This window comes from Arvicanthis niloticus, chromosome 4 (genome assembly GCF_011762505.2).
Source record: "Arvicanthis niloticus isolate mArvNil1 chromosome 4, mArvNil1.pat.X, whole genome shotgun sequence".
NCBI lineage: Eukaryota > Metazoa > Chordata > Mammalia > Rodentia > Muridae > Arvicanthis > Arvicanthis niloticus.
In genome coordinates this window covers 88,746,244-88,769,489 of record NC_047661.1, presented here as the reverse complement: position 1 = coordinate 88,769,489, position 23,246 = coordinate 88,746,244, and the positions used below count along the sequence as shown (strand labels likewise).

At 40.0% G+C, this 23,246-nt stretch overlaps 1 non-coding gene across 1 annotated transcript; it reads right to left on the bottom strand.

The window, feature by feature from the left end:
• Positions 1-2,479: 2,479 nt before the first annotated feature.
• LOC117707972 (small nucleolar RNA SNORA48) lies at positions 2,480-2,623 on the bottom strand. Its single transcript, XR_004606710.1, has one exon. It is a non-coding gene; the product is annotated as a small nucleolar RNA SNORA48 (small nucleolar RNA).
• Positions 2,624-23,246: the final 20,623 nt, after the last annotated feature.

The window sequence follows — 23,246 nt, the reverse complement described above, 5'->3', positions numbered from 1 at the left end:
AGAGTTTTCTTTAATCTCCCTGTCCTACCTAATGCTACCTTCCAGAGTGGTCTCCTGAGGTAAGATTTGGGAATCTCCAGTCCAAGAGTTGATAAGAGTCTTAGATTAGATTCCTGAAGAAAGCCAAGAACCTGTGGCGTGTGCCCCACTTTCCCTTGACTTGGACTCATAGCAGAAGTCACAGATTCCTACCTAAGAATTGAAGAACTGTAGCCTGAGTTACATGGAATTCTAAACACAAAGTAAAACTCAGTCCCTAAAACATCATGGTTCTGAAACAGGTAAGGTGAGCAATGATCAGAAAGCCCCAACCACTGAAACTGACAAATGTGAGAGGAAAAACAACACCTGGCCAGGCCCACTAAAGACAAAATACAACAGCTCTAAAAGTAGAGCAAGAAGGAAAATCTTTTGTCATCATAAACAAAATGTTTGGCAATTGATTAATTTTTGGCATGGAGTTCATTTGGGTGGTTAAAGATATAAATAGAAATTATATGTGTGTGTATTCATACATGTATGTATGTATGTATGTATGTATGTATTCAAGAAACCCAAAAGACAACAGATGTTAATTAGAGGGAAATTGTAGCAAGGCAGATTGAATTTTATTTCGCCCTCATTTTGCATTTATTAGTTCATTACATCTACTTAGTCAGCATTGCAACCTGTACAAAACAGTTTGCACAGAAGCTTGGACTGTGAAGCCATTCACATGGTCTCAGATTCTAAACACCAGCATCACATAGAAATCTGTTACAAGTATAATTGTTTGGGCTTCATTTCTGCTTTAATGCATCAGACACCTTAGTGAAAGAATCCAGTCACTGCACTGTTATCAAGTCATCTTAGTTATGGTGGCTACTGAAACCATTCAAAGGTCACTCACATGATCCTTATGGACCATCATAAAACCTGCCTAAAAGGAAGACAAATATTTTCTTCATGTGTTGGTAAGCATGTAATATTGTCGTTATGCTTGCCAATAGGACCAAAGTGAATAATGCTATTCCAAGGTATAAGTTTTGGGGTATAAGTTACTCATAAACATTCAGTAGCACAGATATTCCTTGGATACTCCCTCCCTTGACAACTGACACCCTGAGACATGGTAACAAGAACATAGGGCAAGAGAGAAAGACACAAAAGATGGGGAGATACTGCCATGTCTGGTGGTGGTGGTGGTGGTGGTAGTGGTTGTTGTTGTTGTTGTTTGGAGCGAGGGAGTCTGTCTTTGAGTTGGTAGAGGCAATGAATCTTAATTGTCACCCTTAGGATGTCCTTCTAAAATGAGTGAAGGCTTCTACAAAGACAAAGAAAGTCTTCTCCACATCCTTCTCCTTCCTCCTCCTCCTCCCCACCCTTCTTCTTCCCTCTCCTTCTCCTATCCTCCTCCCTCTCCTCTTCCTTCTCATCTCCTCCTCTTCTCCTCCTCTACCTTCTCCTCCACCGCCTCCTTCTCCACCTCCACCTCCTCCATCTCCTCTCTTCCTCCTTCCTCTTTTTAAACTTTTTATTGATTCTTTGTGAGTTTCATATCATGTACCCCAGTCCCATTCAATTCCCTGTCCCCTAATATTCACCCTTTGCTCTTGTAACTTCCCCTCCAAGTAAAACATACACTATGCGCGCGCGCGCACACACACACACACACACACAAAGTAAAAAACCTCTCATTGTGGAAGTTGTGTATGTCACAGTGTGTCTCACAGTATATCCCTCTGTCCATACATCTTCACTTGCAAATATTCACTGCAACAAGTCATTGGTCTGGTTTGAGATTTCTTACTTCTGAGACACCATCAATATTCAATCCTTACCAGGACTCCTCTTGGATATCCTGTTGTTGCTCTGTGTCATGGAGATCCTGCAGCTTTGGATCAGCAGGACTGGACCTTTCACATATCCCAACCATTTGCAGATGATATAGATTTTGAGATGGGTCAACTCAAAGCCCAGGATCTGAGCCTGGGTGGTAGCTGAGCCGGTTACCCTCAGGTTCTTCCTTTTCCACACCACCGGGTCGAGCTTTCCAGCACTGCTCTGGCTAGTGGTAATATAAGCCATGGACATCAACACTACCCCTGCTGCTATATAACCATAGATCTAGGCACGGCCCTCAGCGGTAGCTCAGGCCGAGACCTCACTGTGATTCCAGGTAGTGGAGATGGCTCCTTGTAACTAGTTACTCCTCTTCACCCTCAAGTCTCAGTCTTTCTTCATAATGTTCAAGCTGCTCCACTTCTCTTTCTCTCCCATCAGTCTACCACATACTTACTTACCATGGTGGCTGGTCATGTGGCTGGCAGACTACTGGGTAGCATCTTCCATCTATGCTACATGGAGTCTAATGGTATCTACAGCCCACTTAGGCCATGTGCAAGAGGGCAAGTCTGTGGGTGTGGGTAACATGGTGATTTGCAGGTCTCTGTCTTTCTCTTCCTGCCCTGTACTGCCTAGATTTGACTTGATTCAATTTTTATGTGTCCTAGGCATAAAGTAGCTTTGGCCAATAAGCCAGGCATCAAGCTAGGAAGAACAAAGTACTGCCATCTGCTCTGCCCCTGCCTGATATAAGAATAAAACCACCAACAAGGTGTCTCTTTGCCCATTTCCATGAGGGGGTTCTTCTTTTGCTTCTGCTGCTTTCTCCTTTTCCCATCCCCTCCCTGCTTCCCCTCCCCCTCCTCCTCTCCTATTTCTCCTCTTCATTTTGTTTTTCTTCTTCTTCTTGACAAGGAACAGCAACTGATTTTTGAATGAAATTTAAGCTGGCCTTTTAGAATATTTAAATGTCTTGGTTCTCACCATGGAAGGAGTGTAGATTTGGTTTCTACCTTGGTACCTGTGAAGTCAGTGGATGTTTTCTGTCTGTGATCTACAATGCTGTTGACTTTAAACCTGGCTCCGTGTATACAACCTTGATGACAGGTATAATTTGCTTGTTATCTGACTCTAAATTAGAAACCCACATAATTGCAAATGACTGGTAATGCTACTTATCTGAAGTACTGTTATGGCAACACTTATTGCCCAATTCAGGTCATGCTCTGTAGGCTTCCCAAATACAGACTGGCATTAAAGTATGTATGTTCACCAAGTTCAAGAATCAGTATCCAAATTGTAATTATGCATATACATATACACATATATGCACACAATACTATCAGACATTTACATATACACATTGGCACACCAACATGTCTACATATACATATGTACATGTACCCACATATGTACACATATGCATGCAAACATGCACAAGCTTATGCACATTAATATATATATATATATATATATATATATATATACATATATAAGCACATATATGCAACTATGTGTGTATTAGTCAGGGTTCTCTAGGGTCACAGAACTTATAAAATATCTCTATATATTAAGGGAACTTATTGTAAAGACTTTGTAGTACAACTAACCCCACCATGGGCAGCTGTGGATGGGAAGTCCAAGAATCTAGTAGTTGCTCAGTCTCACAAGGCTAGTTGTTTGAGCTGGTCTTCTGTAGAAGTAGGTCTCCAACAGAAGGTGTGGCCCAGCCTAACAGTGTGTGCCACCATGCCTGGATCTGGAACTTGCTTTGCCCTAGGTTGACCTTGAACTCAGAGATCTGCTTGCTTCAGTCTCCTGGGACTAAAGGCATGTACTACCATGTCTAGTTCTAAGCTTTTCATGGCAACTGTGCCTCAAGATCTCCATGTCTAATTTCAGGTCAGAAACCTGTGTCTTCCAGCCTCAAGATCTCGATCACAGATGTGCTCTCCATTTCTGGATTGTAGTTCTTTACAGATGTAGTCAAGTTGTCAACCAGGAATAGCCACCACAATAGTATGAAGTAATTGCTGAAATCTGGACTTTTTGTAAGATTAATATCTTCAGCTTTATTCTTTGACAATCAGAAAGAATTAAATCTATTGTAGAAAAAAGCAATACAACCATTTGAGCTACACTTATACATACAACCAGGCACAAACACACAGTTATTATCATGACTTAAAGACAGCAGTTTGTACCACTGTCTCAGAGGATGGGTTATAATTCCTTCCCCTTTAGATGTGCTTGACTTAGGACAAAAAGCATCAAAGGGAAGAGCAATAGGACTACAGTGATGTTACCTGGAGCTTGCTGCCTTCACTGGAGCAAGGTCAATGGCACCACACTTAAACGATGCTGCTCTTGTGTTCCATCTGATATGAGGAGGCATGAAAAGCATTTTAGCCAGTAACATTCTACTCTAAAATCCATACCATGGTTTAATAATAGGAAAATATCTTACATACCCAAATTGAGAGACCTGCTATAAAATATTGGAAAATACATGACCAGTATTTTTGAAAAGCATCACAGCTGAGACCATCATGGAAAAAGTAATATATGTATCACTAAATCTGGAAGTTCATGAGGAAACCAGACATATTATTATGGTGTAGCATTTCAGCTGGCCTCAGGATAATAAAAAGTGGGCACTCCTGTAAATGCTGGAAATGGTAAAATCTGAATCAAGTCTGGACCACTGTTAATTACCATGTTTTGAAAAATGCACCATGGCGAAATATGAAGCTAATATTAGAAAGTAACTGAAGGCTGTTTAGGAACAGTATTGTCTTTGTGATTCTTCTGTAAAGCTCAAGGGATTGTACAACAAGCACTTAAACACACACTAAGAGCATACCACCTCTTTGCCAATGAAAAAGCCATACTATGAGGCAGCTAGACCATGAGGGCTTGGTAATCAATACAGAAGAAGGAAAGGCTCTCTGGTTTTCTGAGTATTATCTCATCACCTTCCAAAGGACTGCCACGTTCTTGAAGATGCATTAAATCACCCCCATCTTGGGAAAGAGAGCAGTTAGAACAAGAAACCCATTGGCAGCAATGCTTTTCCTGGCTGTATTGTAGGGCTCCTCTCCTTACTTTTCCCTACATAATTCATGGCACTTTTCTTATTGGCTCCTAAGGAGAAGAAAGAGGGCTGCATGTCCAGTCATTTTGATCTCTTCCAGGAAAACCCACCCGGCTAATCAGCTTTCTTCTCTATTTGTCATAAACACAGACCAAGGACATTTAAAATCCATTTTTGCTCAGTTTTGTTTTTCCTCTCAAGATGGAAAGAGCTCCTTTCCCTCTGAGGGTTTAAGTTCCATTATTCCATTGGCATTGATTGCTTTGCTACAAACGAAGCCCAGCTTATTTCAAAAGCATAAAAATCTGTCCTTGCTATCCACTGCCTCTGACGTTCTTTTTTTCCCTGGCTCATTCTTAACCATCTTTCTTTTTTTGGAAAAAAACAAAGGATCCTGCCAGAACAGTGATCTTTCTCACAACCTATTTCCAGATGACATCTGACCCAAGAATTCTACATTCTGGCTCAGCTGTTGCTGCTAGTGTCATTATACAAGTTTTTCCTGTGAGCAAAGACCTGCATATCCCTTGTGAATCACGCAGGGCATATAATTAAGTAGACAGGAAATGTGACAACAGGCACCTACTATCTACAGCACACCTTTCCTCTGGAACCTGTTGGTACTTCATCCACATGACCATTTGCAAATATTTAACGAGGAGGTCTTTGATGGAGGAGATGACAAAACATTAGATAAAATGGAGTCGGGACTGTTTGGACATTTGATCATTAATTCTTACTGGGTTCCTAAGGCAAGTAGAGAATAGAGAAAAGGTGAAAACAGATCAATCCCTTGTTCAGTCCCCTGAGAACAGAAAGCAATTGGGATGAAAGCAGAGCTGAGCTAAAAGTCCAAGCCCATAGCATCCCAGCAGAGACTTATATGTGCTCAAGATGCACAGAGGTATTTTCTGATGGAGAAACTAGGCCATGCTCAGAGGTAAGACTACTGGGCAACTGAGGCTGAGCTGTGAGACATGATCCTTCTTGACAAAGTCCAGTGAGCCATACACAGTTGCTGAACCCCATGACCTAGCTCAGCAAGATGCTGTCTGTTTGTCTAAGAAAAAGACTACTATGCCTTTTGGAAAAAGAAAAAAGAAACAAGAACAAAACCATATTGACTTTAGTTGCCCAATGCATATATTTCACAAACAACATCTTAAACAGAAACAAAAAATTATCATCTTAATTTCATTTCTAAGCAAATCAATTATATATCTACCTACTCTGGTGTCCTTTTGGGAGTTTACTATATGATTATTTTTAGAGAATTCTAATCCTAGCATAAATAGATTTTTTAAAAAATGTTGATAGCTACTTTTAAATGACAAAATACTTTCTAAACCACTATAAAAGCTAAATTTACTGTTTTTAGAATCTATATGCTATATTTCCAACCATTTATTCACTGATAATTTATTTAATGTCTGTTAAATGTGAATATTGTTTCCAAATTTCAAATACAAACCAGAATTCAATATATATTTTTTCTGAATAATTTGTTTCAGAAATTTCTCAGAGGTAGAAACAGAAAATCAGGAAGATAGAAAACATAGATATATTTTTTAAACTTATAAGTAGCTTCCCTCAACCATGAGCTCTCTTTGCTTAAGTGGGTATACAGAGAAAGCTAGAGATGAAAATGAGTATATTTCCACTCTTTTTTCCCCTTTGAATATTTTATTTATTTACATTTTAGATGTTATCCCCTTTCCTCATTTCCCCTCCCTAGAAACCTGCTATCCCATCCCCCCTCTTCCTTTTTGCTTTTATATCATTTTAGTTACATGCAAGTATTAAGGTCAGGTCTAGGTTGAGGAACTAGCAATACAATAGATGCAAATAGTCAAAATACAGCAAAGCAATAAACAAAATTTTGTAAACACTCCCATGATGACTATTTTTAAGGGCTTATCTGGATGACCAAAATATCTGAGCCAACTTCCCTTTCCTAGCCTAAAGTCATTTTCATGTCTGAAGCCTACTTCCTTGTTCTAGCTCAAAGTTTAGATCCTGCTTGAAATTACTTCTTTGTTGTAGCATAATGTCAGATTCCAGCCTGAAGCCCACTTCTCCTTACAAGACATTGAATGTTTCTGTTTACATGTTCTGTAGGTAGCTTAACTCCAACATTTCTAACTAAGATTTGCCATATTCCTCCCACCCCCCCCCCTTCTCTTCTTCTCAACCAAATCTTAACTCACTTTTACAAATAGTGTAACAGAGCTTAGAACCACCTGGGAAGAGAATCTCAACCAGGCACTGTCTACACTGAGTTGGTCTGTGGGCATGTCTCTGGTGGATTGCCTTATGTTTCTTGATGTGGGAAGACTAAGTTCAGTGTGGGCATCACCGGGCGTCACCATCTCTAGAAATGGTGTCCTAGCATTTATGCATCCATTTTCTCTCTCTCTCTTTCTCTCTCTCTCTCTCTCTCTCTCTCTCTCTCTCTCTCTCTCTCTCTCTCTCTCTCTCTCTGTTTTTGACTCTGGATATGATGTGTGACCAGCTCCCACTGCTACTTCTATGCAATGAAGGTCCTGGAGCTGGGAGTGAAAAGAAACCCTTTCTGCCACAGTTTCTTTTTTCCACAGTTTCACCACAGCAACAGACATGAGACCACAATATCACACATCACATTACTTATGTCAGAATCCCAGACTCATCCTCAATCCCTTCTTTGTCTCACCATCTCTATTTCTATATCCTCAATCATTACATTCTGCCTGTCTGTCTCTAGGTTCCGTTGAATATGACCACTTTCCTAAATACCCAGAGCTCCTAATCCATCCTAGGCTACTGCTGTTGCCTGATGTGGACTACTGCTCTCACCTACTGTCTTCACCTCTTGCCTCCGTTCTTCCTTTCCGGCTATTTTAGTCTACTAGATCTGACTTGGAAGAGTTTTCTTTTGCACTTAAAGTGCTTTGTCTTCCTATTCCAAATCATATAACTATACATTTTCTATTATTCCAGGTCAACAAGTCTATCGAGGACTTGTTTACAACTTTTTCTGTTCAATGTTGTGGCAATTTACTCATCTAAACTATTCTTGCTTTATTTTGATTCCTGAAGTACCTTCCATTCACTCTTGCATCGGGACTTACATACATACTCTTATATCTATAGATATGTATCTAAATTATACTCAGTCTCTTGAAGCATCTTAAATATCTCTTCCTTATAAAGGGTCCCCTCAACATCAACCTCTACCCTCACCATGGCTAATTCTACTTTATGGCTATGTATTCAGAATGACCTTTATTCTCACTGTATAGCATCCATTTTGCTGATTTACTTATGTGTTACTCTTCATGGGTCTGTTTTGTCTATCAGTTTATGGGATCCAGGGCAGCAAGAATTTATTCATATCATATTCACAGATCAATGTTCACCATGCATTTGAAAACTAATAGATAATAACATTTTACTTGTTTAATAAATAAAGAAATAAGCAAATGAGTTGACCATATTTTCCGACTCTCTTTACAGTGGTTTCTAGTAATATTAAACAGGATCCTCAAAATATCATGTTTTTACAAACCTTAATTTTAGCTCACATCTACAAATTCTATACTGGACTTGCACTGAATAGCAAGAGAATATTCTAGCTCTCTTCTCATGTACAGATAGATTGTTAGTACAACAGCAACCAGTAGCTAAAGGTGAGACTAATCTTACATCATATTTTCTTCTTTTCCCTGGCTCTGAGACTTGTCCTTTTGAAGAGAAGAGATAAAGCAGGTGGATTTAGTTTTTGTGTCAGTCATCATCAGAGGAGAGGAAGTTTTTTTCTGTGAAAGAAAAGGCTAGTATTAAGTTGATTGATGGTTCATTTTTCCTATTTGCTCCTTGGTCATTGGAGTGACACCAGGAGGGCTGTCTATTTAGAGGCATAGGAGACAATAGCTGTGACAAAAGCTATCGCAGACATGGAATTTGTCACTTGAAAATGATCCCTTGCAATGAGCATATTGATAGATAGTCACTGTATTACTCAAGGCATAAAGAAATCAAGGCATAGATGAACAAAGCTGATAGAATGTATATATATATTTCAAAGATTTATTAGATCGGCTTAGCAATATGTGTTGGGTAGGCAAACCCAATGGTTGCCTATACACTATAGAGACTTAAATCCTGGTAGCTGTTCAGCCCACAAGACTGGATACCTTAGCAGATCGAGTCTGAGAGTAACAAGCTAGAGGATTCCAAGAGAGGTTCTAGCCTTCCATTTGAATTAAAAGACCAAAAATTGGGGTTCTGATATCAGAGAATAAGATAGCAAGAAGTGAAATGCACTTACCAGTAAAGAATGAGATGTTCCTCCTATCTCTTTATGTCTGTAATTCCAGTAATTGTTCCACAAAAAGATACTGCCTACTTGGAAGAGTAGTTTCTCCTTCACAAGCCAGCCCAAAGATGCAATGCTTAGTTGATTACAGATTAAACTAAGCTGACAGTTCACCAGGATTAACCATTACAGCTACCTATGATTTGATGCTGACCCTGGGAAATTCCATCCTTAATTTATTCAAGGACTAGAATGAATTAACATTAGCAATGAAGTTTCTCTTTTACTTTAAATAGGTAATAACATATAATGTGCATTGATAAATCACTTTTGAGTTTTCTTCCTTTCTGGCCACACAACTCGGGCCTGTAAGATAACAGTAAAGATGTAATTTTCATGCATGGTTTTGGTGGCTCAAGCCACAGATTTTGTGCCCCACTACCAGGCCTCATGCCTGGAGCCTGTTATAGTCATTATCTCTATTAGGCATCCCAGAGGCTTCAGGCAGGACAAAATAATTCCTCAGACGAAGATGCTCACCCCACCCCCATTCCCAACACCCAGGAATTATTCACAGCAATTCCTTCACCACCAGCCTGCCCACAAATGGCTACAATGTCTGGATTTCTCTGGCATAGATGTGAACAAAACTCTGTCCCTGGTTTTCCTTAGTACTGCTGTCAAAAAGGGGTGAGGCAAGAAAAAGGTATAAGTTTCTTAACTTTTTGAGAAAATATTTGGTATTATTATTTATTTATTCTAACACTTTTGATTATTTCTTTTCTTTTCTTTTTAAGATTATAACAAAACCACATCATTTTGCCTCCCATTTCCTCCCCCTAAACCCTTCCACATATCAAATGTATGCCCTCCTTTATCATTAATTGTTATTATATAAACATATATATAGAAATGTACATATAAATATATTCCTAAATATAACCTGCTCAGTCTATATAATGTTATCTGTATGTTATAATGTATGTTTTCAAGACTGACCATTTTATAGCAAATAAGAATTATAGGATATAAGCTGAGCATGGTGACTCCGATCTGTAATTCCAGTTCTTGGCAGCTGGAACAGGAGGATTTTTTATAATTTTGAAGTTAGCCTAGGCTACAACATCTGAGGCTAATTTAAAAAAAAGAGAGAGAGAAAGAATTGTATACTAGGACAAAATGTTCATATATATGATCATTACTTTGGTAATATAGATTAAACATGCTCACAGCTGTAAAAGCTATAATAAAAATCTAATAAGATACAAAATACTACAAACAGTACATATTAAAATAAATGCATCTAAGAAAATAATAAAAATTAAGGCAACCAAAAAGCACAAGGGAGGAATTAAATAGAAAGTTCCTGAAGAGCCTTCCTGCACAGCAAGGATGCTGGGCTGAGCAGAGTTTTCAACCTATGGCTTACAACTCCTTTGGCATACTTCTGTCTCCAAAAATATTTTCATTAAGACTCATAATGGTATCAAAATTACAGTTATGAATGAGCAAAGAAAATAATTTACTGTTTGTGGACACCGCAACATGAGGAACTGTATTAAGGAGTTGCAGCATTAGGGAGATTGAGAACCACTGCTCTGGAGGCACGAGGATTGTCTTCTACCCTGGGAATGCTACACATGAACCTGCAAAGAAGCAAATTCACCCCATTTTCTTTTGTCTCAGCACTGCTTCCTCATGGGCTTTGTCTTAGTTATGGTTTCATTGCTGTGAAGAGACACCATGACCAAGGCAACTCTTAAAAAGGCAAACATTTCATTGGGGCTGGCTTACACTTTCAGAGGTTTAGTCCATTATCATCATGGCAGGAAGCATGGCAGTGTGCAAGCAGACATGGTGCTGGAGAAGGAGCTGAGAGTTCTACATCTTGATCTGAAGGCAGCCAGGAGGAGCTCTCAAAGCCCACCTACACAGTAACACACTTCCTCCCACAAGGCCACACCTCCTAATAGTGCCACTCCCTATGGCCAAGCATTCAAACACATGAATATATGGGGGCCAAACCTATTCAAACCACACAGATTTCCATCCAAAATCTGAGTGAGTTCTTCCTTTGTTTTTCTATGCAGACAATGTCAAAGGCACCATTTTTCTCCTTCCTAGAAGAAAAGTGTGTATCTATGGGCAGCCATTTGTTAGATTCTTTTGCTGGTTCAGGTATTTTGATAAGTGAACATGCCTAGAGCAAGGGGCAAGTAAGGAACAGACAAATGGGAAAGGTGTTGTTTTGTTTGCAAAACTCAATAGCAAGAGCAGGCGCCTAAGAATCATAGGATAGATTTCATGTGAGACTTATTTAGAGCCCCATACCCAGGACTGTTAGTAAAATACACAAAGATTTCAAATGTGCAAACTTTCTCATGCCACACCTAGTGACCTGCTGGCTTTCTAGCACACTCTAATCTAGCAAGGCCCATTAGAATTGTCTTCAGTGACAGAATAATTTCCATCCAAATAGTGCTGTCTCCTATAGGAGCTACAAGCCATGTGTGATTTCTGAATTCTTAAAATGTCATCAAGTTACAATGAAGCATAAGACAAAGAAATAAAATTTTAAGGCCTTTTAATTTACTTAATTACTTTCATGCTTAATAGAAATATGCCTCTGTTGGCTGACATGCTGGAGTCACAATAAGTAGGGAAATCATGTAATAGCCCAGGGAAAATTGTGAGCAGCTCACATCAGTGGCAAATTCCACACTGACCAGGCTTCTTGGCAAGCCAGCTCAATAGAAGTGACTCATCAGGCCCTCCTCTTTCTCTCTCTCTCTCTCTCTCTCTCTCTCTCTCTCTCTCTCTCTCAATACAGAGATAACATTTTTAAATACACTTTTAAAAGAGTGACACAGAAATTATTCCTACCTATGAAATTTTGGGCATAGTGCAAATTTTCAATGAATGTGAATTACCTGTAATGATCATATCAGAGGACTTCATTCATCCATCTCTTTAGGGATTTATCATTTCTTTGTGTTGGGAGTATTCAAAATCCTCTTTACTCGTTATTTTGAAAATTTCAACTAATTTTTGCCAGCCATATTCACTCTAGTGTGTCATAGAGAACATTAGAAGGTATTCCCTAACTACCCTCTGAGATGCATTTCAACGGCACTCTAATTTCTCCTTGGAGATATTTTCACAGCTGGAATTTAGAAATTATATCACAGTTCACTCATTACTTATTTTGTTTAGTAAACAGCTTACTGAGGATAGCTTCTGTGTCCCATACACCATTTCAGGCACTCAGGATGTGCCAGAGAACAAAGTGGGGAAACTCCCTTCTTTTGGTGGTTTGAGTTCCAGAAACTAAGGAACCAGACCATATACTGGTGAAGAAGTAAATATGTTATGTACTAAACATGAAGAACTCAGCAAGAAAGCAGAGTGGCAGCCTGAGGCTATGGAGTGAGAAGAGTGCTCTTTTAGATGGGCGGTTGGGGAAGAATTGACCCAGGTGTTTGAACAGAGATCCAGAGCACACTATTGGATGAGTCTCAAGAACACTGGGAGGAGGAGCAAGTTCTATGCTAAGGCCTCAGAAAACACAAAGCACCTTTAGGGACTAATGCAAGTGTGAAGGAACATGGCTAACACCTCCGCTGTGGGACATAAACATGGCCTCCTTCAAAGTAGCCCCCAAAGCCCTCCTTTGTGATTCTGTAGATCTAATCTCTGGCTCTAGACCAGAACATGCCAAATGAGAGGTAGAAAACTTCTCCAAGAACAGAAACTGCCTAATACACTGTTAGTGTGAGAGACAAACTCATTCCCTGGCTTCCAAGGTCAGTTGTTTCCTCTCTCGATGGACTGAGTGAAGCCTGAATGTAAACCAGGGAAGATGTCTTCTGTGAAAGAACACCCCTGGGAGACTTGACAGAATAAGTAATCAGAATGAGTTTTTCCTTGGAGGATATATGACTTGTTGGATTGAAAATAACACAAAGTTGTCTACTCCAGATGCCACTGACTGCTTAAAATTGTCTTCACAGCTTTGAACAGTCATCCTGTCTCTTCAGAAGTTCCATGTTTTCTGTGGAAGCCACTGTCTGTGATGAGTATGACTTAGGAAACCCCTAAAGTTCCCACTGCTTCCTAGGGCAGACTCACAGTAGAGAGAGAGAAGGCAGCCTGGGGTGGGGTGGGATGCTGGATTAGAGCACTCCCAGAGTGGAATGCTTACACTATCTCTCTTTATTGGAAAGTCTTCTGGAAGACCAAAGTTTCATTACATCAGGCTATTCAGAGGGTGACCATAATGAACCAACTTTAAAACATTCAGTGCAGGAAGGGCAATTCTTTATTGTTAGTACCAGGAGGAACAAAATAACCATCAAGTCCAACCTCTATCTGCATATGACTTACAAAAAGGGAAGGGAGTCTGGAGCTTAGGGTAGAACTCATGGGACATTCCTGCAGTATCTACGGTGCTTGTCTAAAGTTGCAGTGTCTCTGCATATCTATGGTCCTTGCCTTTTGCCCTGGCCTCTCTTCTCAGTCCCCATATTAGAAGGTCTAGTGCAGGTCATCTTCCTGTTAACTCTCTCCTTTCCCCCCAGTTTTCTTTCCCTTATCTTGGGTCACCATTCCCAGTTTTCTCTCACCTCTCTCAAGTCTTCTCTCTAGCCTCCTTGCTGGCACACCCCTCTAATGTCTAATCATCTCTGTTACTTCCTCATCCACTCTCTTTCTGACTCTCTCCCATGCTCACCTTCACCACCTGTGTGAAATACAAATTTAGAAATATCCATCTTTTGCCCCAGCACTATAGCCTGTTATAATCAGGATCCATGTATCATCTCCACCTGGGTACCCCATAAACATTTCTTTCCAACTGAACTTTGATCTATATTCTGTATCTCTTTCACACGGACTTTAACCTTCAAATCACCCAAACCCTGCACTGCTCTATTTCTCTGTTTCTGCCTCTCATTCTTGCCTGCCATGTAGAATAATAGAAGGAATACTGTTGGGCTGCATATAGGTGTGATAGAACCAGATACCTTTGTCAACATTGGGGGTTCTAGTGATGAAATAAAGAACAAACACTGATGTTAGGAAACAAGGCTCCGCCACACAGGTCAAATGGTCAGGACTTGAGCCAATGTCCTATCTTCAGCCCTTCCTCTATCTATCTCTTCCTCCATTTCCTAATTTGGCTCTGGCTCACTGATTTTCCCCCATGGTCTTCTCTTCCATTAACTGCAGGCACAGCGGCTCGCACCACAATTCCAGCGCTTTATTTTCTCCACACCTGCACCTGGCCTGCTGATTGCTCACGGAAGACATTTCCTAACCAAGCACATCAGCACTGCTATAAACCCCCAGTCCCCTGACTCAGCCTTATCCTTGGCACTGCCAGTTAACATTGCTGTCTCTATGGGCTTTTAATTTTGCTTTGTGCCCTCAATACCCACTGTGAATTGTCCCCATCCATTCCTCTGTTAACCTCTCAGCTCTAACCACACTTCCGTCTTGACTTTGCAAATAAAGCAGAGACCATCCAACTGGAACAGCTGAAAATCATTCTCGAAAATCTGTAAGCTCATCCTCCCCACTACTGTCTTGTACAAACAAAAGAGATGTCCTTTTTTATTTCCCCTACCTAAGACCAACGGCTACACACTCGCTCATTCACTCAGCAGTTAATTAATGAATGTCTGTGTGCCAGAGTTACAAATCAGCCTCATCACTGTCTCCTTAAAGTGTTCAAGCACAATTAAACCCCACTTACCTGTTTTAAGTGCTAGAGACTTATCGGCACAGAAACAAGACCTAACCATCTGCCTACATGGAGCTGTGATTTCAGAGGAGGAGATGGCAATAAGCAAGATGAAGTAAAATAGACATTACACCGCAGAACAATTGACTTCTGCTGAGTGCTGAAAGTACTGAAACGTTAGTAATGCTGAAAAAGTGGTGTTTCAGTGAAGGCCTGCATACAGGTAAGAGGAAAACACCTAGGAGATTCCTAGGAAAAGAGAGGGAACTGCATTCTTAGTTTTTGGAACTATGTTTTTGGTACCAGGAACTCCCTTGTCCTGGAGGGAGAGAAGACTGAGTTCAATAATGGACCCAGTATACACAAATACTGGGATTCCCAAGTTAGAAGGACCTTGACTCAATGTTAGTGAAGCAGACAGGAAAGAATGAGAGGCCCATCTGTCTATGTCCACAGGGGTGGTCTTCAGTGGTCTTGTGTTCCAGCATATAGGACAGTGTACTGTCAATCACATGCATAACAAATATTTCCTTCTCTGAAGGGCAAGCTTTATTGCTGTGCAGGGATGGCCTTGCATCCTTTTCTGAATCTGAGAATCTGAGCATATGGAAGAGCTTGAGTTAGGTGAGGAAACAGAGGAACACTCTAAGAGAGAGGATGACCCTTGCTCTGAGTCGGAAATGAAGAAAGTCTTGCCTCACCTGAGCCGTGTAACAAACACATTTATTCATGTGACATTTGATTATACCTTTCTGGTGGAGATCATCCCAGGGCTTAGTGTCCTGGTTAATAGAAAGACAAGTGTCATACTACGATTGTGAAGACACTCTGGGAACAGCCTAAGTAGTCAAGGTCATCTCCACCCTTTCACCAGGCTTCAGATACACTTATTGTTCTGTTTCTCAGCCGGGCCTAATCCAATCCTGCTTAAGCCCTCGCCATTCTCCTTTGGTGAGTTCTTTCTCTGTGACCTTTATGCTGCTGATAATCTGTTTTCCACCACTCCCTGGCCACTGCTATCTCTGGAGACACTTAAGCCCATTTAAGTCTCACTTTCTTTAGAAACAATGCAGTCCTCTATCTGCCTCTTCGCTCCCCGGCAGTGTGCGTTTCTTAACTCACAGCTATTTTTTACAAAGAGCATTTGCTTCTGCTTCCACCTCCTCACCTTCCCTTCTAAAAATTGTCCCAACTCTCCTGTTCTTCCCCAACACCCATGAAAACCCCCTCACTATCAGCCTCCATGTTTTTAGTTCTTATATTCACTTTTAGTCTCTATCTTGCTCAGTCTTTTACTAATAACTAGAACAATTGGCTGCACTCTTCTCTATCCAGACCTCCCTCTTGTCTTTCTTGACATTATGACATCCACACTAGGCTTTTATTACCATTCAACTAAACTTGGCAACACTGGAGATGGTGCTCTGCTTCACATGTCCTTCATTATCTCAGTTCTTGGCCAGTGACTCCATCTACCTCAAGGTTCTGAATAACATCTATGTGCAAACTAAGGATCTTGTTCGATAGCTTCTGCTCAGATGTGCTCTGACATAGGGATGTCCCCAAATGGATCTGCATGACCACAGGCCAACCTTGGTCTATTACTTCTTTTCTGCTTCACGCTTAATCATTTGGCATTGCGGATCTTCTTTATACATCCTCCTGATATAGGGAGAACACAGCAGATCACCTTTGATTCTTTTCATTCCTTAACTACTCATACCCATCCAAATGCTACTTAAGAAGGCACTGGGCACACTCTCCATTTGAGATTATCCTATTCTGTGGCTAGAATTGCTTTCTTTCACTGTACCAACCCCTCGTACTGAACCGCCTTGCATCGGTCTTACCTCCTGCACCTATTATCATGCTGGAGTAAGAGAAGAGTTAACAAAGTATACACAGGGATATAGTACTCATCTTCTTACAGTCCTTCCATGCTCCCCATGATTAAGGTTGGAGCACTCCTCCTCCAGATAAATGCCTATAGTTTCCTCATCTTCTTCACTGGTGATAATGTACACAAGCCTATGTCACTCACTGACTTAAGGTACTTCCATGATACCCCAAGTTTCAGCAGGGCTTAAGTTCACTCTCATATCTCTCAGACTCTATTGTCCAGCTCAGAACAACATTTTTAGTTTCTCGGCTTCTTCAGCTCTTCCTCATTTCTGCGTCTAATTCTTCATTAAATTTAAATACTCTTTTCCATTAGGTGGGAAGATCAATATGGTCACAGTGAGTCCTGTTTTCTTTTGTATGCCACTGTATGCCAACTGAGTAACATATGTATCACATGTTTGAGAGATACCTGATTCACTTATTCAAAAAATACTTCTGAATATCTAGTCTGTCTCAGTTTCTACCCTTGGTACTGATGAGACAAAAATACCTCTCCTTTTTGGAAAAGGGAAAAAACTTCCTGATTTAAGGAATCTATATTCCTTTAGAAACAAACAAACAAATAAAAACAAAGTTAAAATGAAAATATATAATGAATGTGATCATAAATGCTAAGATAAATAGTTGTGGAAAAGAAAAACCATGTGTTAAGAGGAGGGTAGAATTTTAAAGAAGTTCTCAGAAAAGATGTAAGACAGAATTTTAGTGAAGATCTAGATGTGAACAGAGAAGAAGATGAAAAATAAAATAAAATAAACTTAGGTGGAAGTCTGGAGAAAGAGACCTCCAGCAAAGTGGGCAGCATCAAAGATCCTAGCTAGGCATATCCTGATTCTTTAGAATTGATGGTCCAGAAGTAGGCATGTGTGGCTAGAGAAGGAGCCAGTGAGAGTTCAATGAAAAGAGAAAATACATACATGATGCACATGAGGCCTCGTAGGTCTGAGGAGCTTCATGAGAACAATGGACGTTACCAGATGATTTCAGCATCGGGACCTGAGTTTTACCAATTTCACTTAGATTATTCTGTTGTCATTAGACTAAACAGAAAAATAAATAAATAAATAACCTAAGAAACAAAGGACCAGAGTAGGTCTCTGCAGTGATACAACTGACAGGTAATATTAGTTTCAAGCAGGGAGGTAGCAGAGAGACTGAATGAGCAGTGTACTTTGGAGGGAGAGATGACAGGTTGTATGGCTAGATGGGATGCTGAAATCTTTCTTTAGAGGACTCAGTCATGATTCTAAAGATCTGAGATCTAGTCTATGGATAGGAAGTATTTCCATTAACTGAGATGAAGAAAACTGTAGAAGGAGTAGGCTTTAGTATATTAATTTAGGCAGTGTACCACAGTCAAGACCTCTCATGGTGATCAGAGTTATATTTTTAAATTAAGTTATCAGTTGTCAGAATGGATGATACAGTTTAGGATTAGCCTCATTCCTTTCAGACAAAAGGTTTTGGCTTCATCCCACATCTCATAGATGCCATAAAGTTGGTCTACGAGGATATGGTGGTTGGGTCTGTGGCGCCAGGGCTTTAGAACGACTGCTGTCTAGATATCTACTCTGAGCATGTTTTTCAAAATTCTAATAAGCAAAACACTCCTGGTTGTGCAGAAGGCTTGGAGCTACTTCTTTCCTCTAAAGCCTCCCAAACTCAGAAGTATTAGACTAGGTTTTCTTGGACAGAGCATGTGCCAGGTCCTCTGATAAACCATCTGCTAGGAATCTGTCCCGCTCTAACACTGAGCCAAGAGCTCCAGATGGGGCTGTGAAAGGGTCTGGATGAAGGAGGCAAGGGATAACTATGGGCACACATTCAAATCATTGTGCCTGGGCCACCAAGGGCATCATCAGATAATGTCCTTTTAGGCCTTTTCAAAGTAGGGAAATACCTATTATTTAAGGATGGGACACCTAAGCCCAGTATGTCCCTAAAACAAATTCTGTGGGTAATTTGAGGACAGATGTCACCTTACAAGTGAAGTTTTTAAAAATTACAAAATCCCAACCTGAAAATGGACAAAAGGTTTACCTTAAGTCTACAATGAGTGGGGGTTGGGGGAGAAACATCTTCTTCCCTTAAAATAACCTGCTTGCTAAGGCAAAAGATATGCAAATTTCTCAGACTCAGAAGTGTATCCGAGGAAAATAGCCAAGCCCTACAGATAGTCCATCACCCACCTGCAAGGTTTTATGAAAGATCTTGGGTCCATTAAAAATTTTAATGCCTCAATTTGCGAAGATTCATCCTCTCCTGCAGGTGCCCAGAGAGCCAAGGTTCTGGGTGAGTGCTCATGGTAACCTGGACTGTGCCTCATTTGCTGTGTGAGCACAACAGTAGTATTTCTGTGCTCAGCACAAGGATGCTCAACAGATTACTAGCTGGGATTCTCTGTCCTAAATAAGCTCAGAGAATCAATCAATGACAAGATTTCCAAGGTCTTTATTGCTAACACCAATAAAATGGGAAGAAACTTCGTCAAATGGGGTACCTTGGAGACAATTACACACATTAGAAAGGGACGGTCAATAGAGGCTCATGTGTTTAGCAGTTCTTTCATCTAGAATAGGTAGATTATGCTAGAAATGTAAGAATAGAGAAAGTAATTTGCTAATAAACTTGCCAAATAATAAGGCATCCCCTTGTCTTTCTAAGCTTTGAAGAACAATGGAAAGAGTCCCAAGTAGAATCTATCCCTATACCAAGGACAAAGATTCAAATAGGAATACCTTAAGGAAACATTATGATCTGAGAGAATGGACTTATTTGTAAAATACAAACTGGCTTCTAACAAACCTGGAAATTATTTTATGTTAACAAATTAGTTCATTTAGAAGTGTGTGTGTGTGTGTGTGTGTGTGTGTGTGTATGTGTGCCTGTGTGTGTGCGTGTGCGTGTGTGTGTGTGTGTTTGTGTTCGCACTTACATGCGCACATGTATGTAAAATGTATGCTTGTATATGCACATGGGGGTGTGCGTGAATATGTGAAGGCCAGAGAAGGGTGTTGGGTGCCCGCTTCATTGCTCCTCATCTTCCCTTTGACACAGGGTCTCTCATTGAACCCAAGGTTCACTGTTTCTCAGCAAGGCTAACTGGCCAGCAAGCCCCGACTCATCCTCATTTTCTCTGCTTTCTAAACCCCAGTACTGGGGTTACATGAGCCCACAGTTATCCTGGTTTTGTTTGTTTGTTTGTTTTGTTTTGTTTTTATGTGGATGCTAGAGATCAGAACTCAGGTCCTTATGCTTGCATAGCAATTTCTCTTACCCCTTGAGCCATCTTACCACCCCCACCCTACCCCAAAAAAAACCCTGGAAATACTAACCTGCCTCTAGATGTAGAAAGAAGTGCATTAAGAGAAAAAATATTGTGAGCAGGCATGTTACTCACATTGATATGCATTAATAACTTGTCTATGCTTGTGGTTGGCAGCAAAACATCAGCTTACAGCAGAGGCAGGTTCTCTCAGGGCTACATGCCAGCTGTGTGATCTTAGGCAAGAGAGTTTTCTGTGTCTTGGTCTCCTAACCTGTAAAATGGGCCATCATAGTTCATATTTTAAAACAAAGTAAAGATTAAATGATTCAGTATATGCAAAGCACTTTATCTGGTACCTGGAACAGAACAAGCATAGCACAGCTTTGGCGACTGTAAAGTTATCAGTTCATCACCATAAACATGGGTTCTATGCTTATTCTCCCAAAGTACTGGATTAGAACACATTTCCCATAGTGCTTAGGGGAATCTCAGTGCTTGTTATCCTGAAGAGGCCTGTCAAATACAGGCAGGATAGAACATCACAGAGCTCAGGTTGGGCACATGCTAAGTCCTGTTGTGTCATGAAAATGACCTGAGAAGGCTTTCTGGTTGTAGGATGAAGAGTGATTTCCAGCACTGCTTTTTGTCTCATACAGAAACTGAAAGGCAGTAATGCCACTCCCACCAAAAGAAATAAAATTCAAACATTTTTAGCATCAAGGCATGAAGTCAGAGAAACACATGAATTGCAATATTAGTTTATTCCTAATTTGCTGATGTTCAGGATGAATACAGCACATTTATGGTTTTTATTTTGATGTTTTATTAGGTCCAGCTACATGAAATTGCACATTTGTGGGTCAAATAAGATATAATATCAGTGCTTTTCATAGAGGTCATTTTATAATGTGCCCTGGACCTTGGTATTCTGAGAACTGCACTTTAATTGTTATTCTTTTTTCCATACTTTGTGCTCTGTAGGAAATTTATTAAAGGGCATGTTTTAAAAGATGTATGTGAAATAAAGACATTTCAGGACTGACCTTGGGTTGCATAAAGATCGAGTTTGCATAAAATGTCCCAACGATTTTGTCTCACTCATACACAGTGCTGCTGAAATTGGAGGTGCCTTCTGAAAACACTTATTTCAGACCCTCCTGGTGATGAGTTAACAGGGGTCCTGAGGGGTGAATCTATTTACCCATGGTCACAGTTAGAAAGGATCAGAGTCAAAAATAGCTCTCCAGTTCCTCAGCCCCTATTCAGTTTCTCTTGTGTGAAAATCGAATCTCTATTGTCTGGAATCTTGTCAGGCTTGGTTCATAAAGAAGCCACAGGCGCGGTATGAAAGACCTGGGGTGTGAGCAGGTGGGATGTGAATTGGATGCTGGGATGCACTTTGCTTGAGTCTCTAACTAGAGGCTTGGTTCTGGACAGAAGTCATGAGGAAAACAATCACCTGTATCTAAGAATGCTTAGACCTCTCAGATGAGTGACACTTGAAGATAAAAATAGTATGGAGAGAGAGGGCAGGAGAAACATCTCAGCTGCTCACATGCAAGGAGTCTCTCTAGTGCCTCTACCCTCTTACAAAACTGCACAGGTTCAGAAATGCTGGCAGCTGCAGAGACACAGGTGGGTTGACATCGTCGAGAGGTAGGCTTTCTTCTGACCATCTTCCAAGTTTCCTAGCACTGTGTTCAACTGTGAGAACTTAATGAGTTTCCCAATAAAAGGCATTACGAAAAAATAGCTTGCACTGATTGGCCTAAGCCTGGGTACCTGAACCAATAACTATATTGAAAAACACAACACAACAAAACAAAACAAAACAAAACAACAAACAAACAGTAAAACAAGTCACAGGAGATTGGGGCCCCTTCAGATGGTAATATCTACAAGATCAACAATCTAAGATAAAATGATGTACTATTTGCATGTATCCTATGAACATTATTCACATACTTTAAAGCATTCCTAGATTGTTTGTAATACCAAATACAGTAAAAATGCTGTATAGGTAGTTGTACTTTTTGATGTACAGAAAAATAGCAAGAAGAAAAGTCTGTATATGATCAGAAGAAATATATATATTTATGTTAATGTCTTTATATATTTATTCATTCAAAAACAAACATTTACTAAATGTGTATTTTTATTAGCAGTTTGTCACTAATTTGGACAGCCAGCAAAGAATGAATTAAAAGTGTCTAACAGAACTAAATGTAGATTCTTTAAGAAAGCAAAAGTGGAAAATAGTGGCTAGTGATCAACCAACAGGTATTTAAGGCAGTGGCTGTACCAAAGTTTACTCAAAAGCTTCTTTGCTGATGGATGTTTAGGTTCATCCTGAGTTTTCAGTCTAACAGGTGTCCTTGCAGTAAACACTTTTGTGACTCTGTTTGTGTCCATCCATGAATATGTTTCCAGGGTAATTCCCTGATACTGAATTCCAGAGTTAGAGCTCATGGAGGTTTGACTGGTTTTCATAAAAGTTATTCTAAAAAGTTTATTTCTGATGATTCATACCCTTATAATCTTGTTACTTGAGGACTCATAAGTGTGTGTGTATGTATGTGTTCAGAAATACACATACACACACACACTATGTATGTATGATCAATATTTATAAATGTATGCTATGTACACATATAATTTCATAGCAATGTTTTAAGAACACATAAAAGAGACACAGTATATTTTAATGGAGCTGTATTTCTTTCAAATTTATAAAATGCTGTTGTTTTTATAATTCATGATATCATGGCACACACACCAAAGTCTATACAAACCTCATCCATGAAACACAAGACTACAAAGGACTATCTTGCTTAAGAAGGAATGCATCTCTCTCCCTTTCATTCCAACACTTCCCTAAAGTCTCAGAAGACCAAGCTTACTTTCCTCAATAGAAAAAAAAAAACAAACCTCTGTAGGTGGAAACTTCGAGGAATAAAGTTCTTAACAGTTGTTGATTTTTTTTTTTTAATGTGTGAGACTCTGTATGAGTACTTGTGTACCATGGGCATGAAGGAGCCCTGAAGACTGAGGGTGCTTTGGGTCCCTTGGAACTGGAGACACAGGCTCGCGTGAGCTACCATATTGGTACTTGGAGTCAAAA